This window comes from Crinia signifera, chromosome 8, assembly GCF_055691185.1.
Source record: "Crinia signifera chromosome 8, ASM5569118v1, whole genome shotgun sequence".
NCBI lineage: Eukaryota > Metazoa > Chordata > Amphibia > Anura > Myobatrachidae > Crinia > Crinia signifera.
The window spans coordinates 23,562,350-23,567,316 of NC_139224.1; the positions used below are offsets into that span (position 1 = coordinate 23,562,350).

Below are 4,967 nucleotides of genomic sequence, written 5' to 3' on the forward strand. Positions count from 1 at the left end.
TTGGCTCACCAGCCAGTGCTGCATTTTAATTGGCCGCCGGCATCCTGATTTGAAGAAGCTGCAGCTCAGCTGAAAATTAGATGGGGGAGCAGGAGCCAGGTTGGAATTTTGGGGCCCAGGACTCATTTCCAGTCTTGGCCCTGGGTCCCAAAATTCCTGATGGCAGCCCTGTGACTGGGGAGTCCCTGAGTGCCCATACAAGTGTGTTTATCAGCATTACATGGCAAGCTCTAGGGCACCTGGAACCTCTAATCAGGCCCTGTTCAGGGTTGTGGGGAATACTTTCACTAGGTCACCATGCATTAGGATGACATGCATGAAGGTCGACATGACTGAAGGTCAACATGGGTTAGGTGAACAGGTCATCAGGTTGAAAAAAGCATTAAGTTGACATGGGGAAGGTCGCGTGTCAAAAGGTCGACATGGGGAATTTCACATTTTCTTGAGCCGACATGTGCCGACCGGCGGTATTCCATGCCCTACCATCCACTAGGGCGTGGTAAGAGAATAACATAGTGTGCTGAGCGTACCGAGGCACTGTGCCCAAAACGCAGCGAACCATGCTACGCTTCAGTGGCCAGGTCCTGGATGCTACTTTGGAATAAAGAGGATTCAAATAAAGAGGATTCGATCTACGCCGGAGGACCCTTATATTTATAAGTATAATTTCCTTCCACAGGTACCACGTGGATTTCTGACGTATGGACGGAGAGCTACCTACGGGCTCAACATAGGTAAGTATTAGTATGTGGTATGAGTATCTGTCCTGACACCTTTAAAAAAGCATGTATGACATCACACAAACATCTGTACATTTTATGAAGTGAATACGCGATGCTACCACACAATTTTACGTTTTCATTCAATCCAGCTGTGCGCATATTCATTCATAAACACACTTGCATTTTAGTTTATAAGTGGCTTGCACCTCATTAGATGGGTCTCTGGACCAATTATTTCACATTGTAAATGTTTATACTCATCTTATTTAGTTAGGGTGAAACAAATGGAATCCTAGTTGTAAAACGTCCCTCCTGCAGAAAGAAGAAAGGGCCTCAATAACCTATTCCCATTGTTCTGTCTCAGGTTGCAGGTGTAATTCCCAAAATAATTGTTGAGGTTTGTTGGAGAAAACATATTGAACATTAAATATGTATTTATTATTTTATATAGTGCACACAGATTCAGTATTGAATCCCGGCGGTTGGGATCCCGGCGTTCAGAATCCCGACGCCGGAATCCCGACAGCCGAAATGCCGACAAGGGGGGGACGTGGATCGCCCCCCCTTGCGGGCTCGCTGCGCTCGCCACGCAGCGGGCCCGGTGCCTCGCTGCGCTCGGCACGCTAATTTATTCTCCCTCCAGGGGTGTCGTGGACACCCCAGGAGGGAGAATGTGTCGGCATTTCGGCGGTCAGGATTCCGGCGTCGGGATTCTGAACGCCGGGATCCCGACCGCCGGGATTTTAACTGCATCCCGTGCACACATTCCGCAGAGCTTTCCAGAGGATATATATATATCTATATATATATAGATATATATATATATAGATATATATATAAATATCTATATATAGATAGATATATCTTTATATATAGATATATATATCTATATATATATATATATATATATATATATATATATATATATATATATACGGATCAGCGCTATTGAATTTGCCACACCAATATAGCTGATTGAATTGTTACATTGTGAACAGTTATATAAATAAAAATGTAACACAATAAATTACCTTTCAGATTTGAGGGGCGAACCTCAGTAATTTTTCCTGAATTCGGCCCCGTTCCATTGTCTTAGAGACTGCGTATGTGTGATTATGTACATGTACAGCCCCCTGTGTGATGTTGCCAAGGCATTTGCACATATTGGGGGCGGACAGGGCAGTGGCATAACAATGGTGAGGCAGACCCCGTGGTGGCTTGGGGTAGCACAAAGAGTTAAAGAGGCTCTGCGCTGCTGCATGGACAGTCAGTGTGGTGCTGCGCTCTCGGTTCCTGGCTGCTGTCATGATTGACAGCCATTGGCTGACCCCCAACTGATTTGATTGAAAAGTCCCTAAGTAGAGGGGAAGTGCAGATCAGCAGCAGCTCTACGCTCCCCTCTGTGTCCTAGACTCGGCTCTCTGCTCAGTAGGCTGCACTGTACCTGACTGAGGAGCCGGAGGCTGGGAGACAGAGTTGGGAGAAGGGTGCCACTCCTGTCACTGCATGCAGATGAGGGACATGAGAGGGAATCAGGATTTGGAGTAGCAGTGGCCACTGCCAATCCATAACGAATGGTATGTGACCCAAAGGCAGGGGATATCACTTAAACAGGGGAGAAGGAGGGGGACATGGCTCACACGGGGGGGGGGGAGTTGGGGGCACGAATGACACTGGGGGGAGTAAGGGGCACGGATCACACTGGGGGGGGGGCATGGCTCACACTTGGGGGAGTAAGGGGCATGGCTCACACTGGGGGGGAGTAAGGGGCATGGCTCACACTGAGGGAAGGGTGGCATCGTTTACGCAGGGAATGGTCACACAAGTGGAAGAGGAGATTTTACTTACACAGGGAATAGAGGTTTGACTCACGCAGGGAAAAGGGAAAGGGAGGACATGACTCATACAGGCCTCTAGTTATAATAAAATAGAGAGACACACCAAGCAGCCAGGCAGAGTCCGATCACTTAGAAATAGCTATTGAATTGCCCTGGGCGTATGCCCCATTAGACCCAAGGCCTGATTCAGACCTGCTCGCTAGCGCAGCCTGCCGCCAAGACGAACAACTGGTGTGTGAAGTAATTTGTAAATTACATTATGGTGTGTGGCATATAGTGTAATGGGCATTATAGTGTGTGACTTAATGTGAAAATGGTATTACGGTGTGTGGTGTAATGTGTAAGGGGCATTACGGTGTGTGACGTATAGTTTAAGGGACATTATGGTGTGTTGCGTACACTGTAAGGGCCCGGGGAATTACATTGTGTGTTATAATAGGCATTATGGTGTGTGGCATAATGTGTAATAGGAATTGGGGGGAGGTGGGCACCAGAAACTCTTTTGGCAAGGGGGAGCAAAATATATGGTTACACCACTGGCGCAGGGGGCTGGCACATGGGGTGCCCAGCATTTCCTGGGCGTGCCCACAAAAAATGGTGGGCGTCCCCATGCGAACGCAGGCATGGAGAAGCCTGTACAGGGCAAATGACCGACGTCACGTGACATCAGCGCCCGCCCCGTTCTCAGACATTTCCGACCCAAATAAAAGTCAGTATATGCTGACTTTTATTCATTCATTGGCCGGCGAGCATCTAATGCTGTGAACGGATATGTGAGCATACACATCCGTTTGCATGCTCCCGAGAGGGTTCGCGGGGTGGCGGGCGTTAATTGCAACACTAAATAATATATAATACTGTATATTGATTTGATACTGGAGATTGCCCAATCCTATATATGTCTGGAATTATGAGGTGCATGAGTGCTCCCCCTCCCCATGCACTTAGCTAAGTTTAAGTGATCTACCCAATTCTACCCATCCGTGGCTGCAAACTTTTACACCCACTATAGTCATACAATAGTGACACGCGGACCCACCCCCCTCCACCCACTCTTTCCTGCAACATTGGGCACAATTTTGCATGTTCATAAAATACCTTTTTACGGTTCCATTTTTCCATTTTATTAATTATTAGTTGCACTCAGCCACAAAGGAGTTAACTGAGTCCGCGAGTGCTCGATAAAGAAATGATTGAGCATTGATCCCTGTCGCCTATATTCAAGGTGTGTTCCAGCTCTTTAAAACATTTTTTCCCTGTGTGTATGCAGGTGGAGCAATAAAATGATCAGACATGGACTTGGCAGACCCGACCACTTAAGAACAGAGAGCGAAAGTAACAAAAGAAACAAAAAAATATGTTATTTTATTCAATTAATGAAAGCAATATGGAACATATGGAATTATATGCAAATATTTTACCTGGATCCAAGTTAACATGTCTAGAAGAAATAAAAATTACTTTGGATTGTATCCCAAACAGTTTTCCATGGTTTTTCTTTCCCCCCTCACAAAGATTTGTAACTCACTGTTGCATATCGTTTGATTTAAGTTGTCATAACTTCAGAATAGTTTCCAGTTAGAGAAAGTCATGTGAATAATGATAAAATGGCTTTCTTTAATTTGAGCAAACATAGTTTTCTGTATGGGGGTGGGTGTGATTCTTGGAATGCCATCAACTGCATATAGAACAAGCCTCCATAAATTATTTTCGTGAGTGGAGAAGGAATATTAAAAAAAAATATGTTTTGGCTGCAAGAAAAATTACCCCGTTGCCTTTAAAAAAAAATTCAGGCATAATGGAAAATAAAGGATTGGCCTTGAAAATAAAAAGTAACGACTTAAAAATGTAATTTAAAAATGAAAAAAAAAAAAATTCTTAGGGATATAAGAACGATAATTAATGATATATGTGTGTCGGTCAGTATCCCCAGCATCTCGACTCAAGTCCGGTGCTGCAACCCCAAAAGGATCACCGGGGCGGGTTGGTCAGGCCGTGGATGGGGGGTGTTAGGTTTAGGCGGATCTTATGGTTAGGCTGCGGGGAGGGAAAGATTACTGTTAGGCTACAGGGAGAAGGGGTTAGGTTTGGGGAATTAAAAGGGGGGATATGCTGTAGGCGGGTGGGTTAGGTTTAGGCAGCATGATGCAGGGGTTTGGAGGGTTAGCGTCAGGCTGTGGGGTAGGGTTAGGGTTTGGCTGTTGGAAGTGAGGGTTGGGAGATGCGACCAGAAGGCAGTACAAAACTTATGTGCAGCATATACTTTTTGTACTGTGCAATGCGATGCCGGCGGGAGCGCGCATCGCAAGGTGCAAATGCACCGGTACTTGTGGAGTATCACGGCTCCCATTGTATGGCATCGTATGCCATATGTAGTGGCATACGATGCGATACGATTTTTGAGCAT

General features: G+C 45.8%; 1 long non-coding RNA gene across 1 annotated transcript; it reads left to right on the forward strand.

The window, feature by feature from the left end:
* Positions 1–351: 351 nt before the first annotated feature.
* LOC146026957 (uncharacterized) lies at positions 352–4,039 on the forward strand. Its single transcript, XR_014454593.1, has 2 exons — positions 352–751; positions 3,831–4,039. It is a non-coding gene; the product is annotated as an uncharacterized LOC146026957 (long non-coding RNA).
* The last annotated feature ends 928 nt before the right edge of the window (positions 4,040–4,967 follow it).